Raw genomic sequence first — 378 nt, 5'->3', positions numbered from 1 at the left:
ATAATGTGGGAGGGTGGGCTGTGCCACCCTAGCAGTACCAGCCGAACTAGGTTGAGTCCCTTGTCAGGCTGAGAGAAACATAGAGAGGAGACGTCCCCTTTCTTTGCTTCATTTGTTTGATGTCAGCTAGCCCCCAAAATTTGGGGAAATGCCTTGGTATAAGTATGTATGTATATGTATGTGTGTGTATGTACAGTATATGGGTTTATAAGTAATATCCCTTTCTGCATGGGGATACCTTAACGTGGTGAAAGGGTTTATGTATCGCTATGATCAGCAAAGCTGAACTAGTCAGGGACACTCATACTAGGTTGGTTTGCTATACGCAATCAGAAGAAACTCTCCTAACAGCACCAATTCTTAGTTGGCCATCATGGT

Source organism: Palaemon carinicauda, chromosome 11, assembly GCF_036898095.1.
Source record: "Palaemon carinicauda isolate YSFRI2023 chromosome 11, ASM3689809v2, whole genome shotgun sequence".
NCBI lineage: Eukaryota > Metazoa > Arthropoda > Malacostraca > Decapoda > Palaemonidae > Palaemon > Palaemon carinicauda.
The sequence above is the reverse complement of the archived record's forward strand: the minus strand, read 5'-3'. Positions refer to the sequence as shown.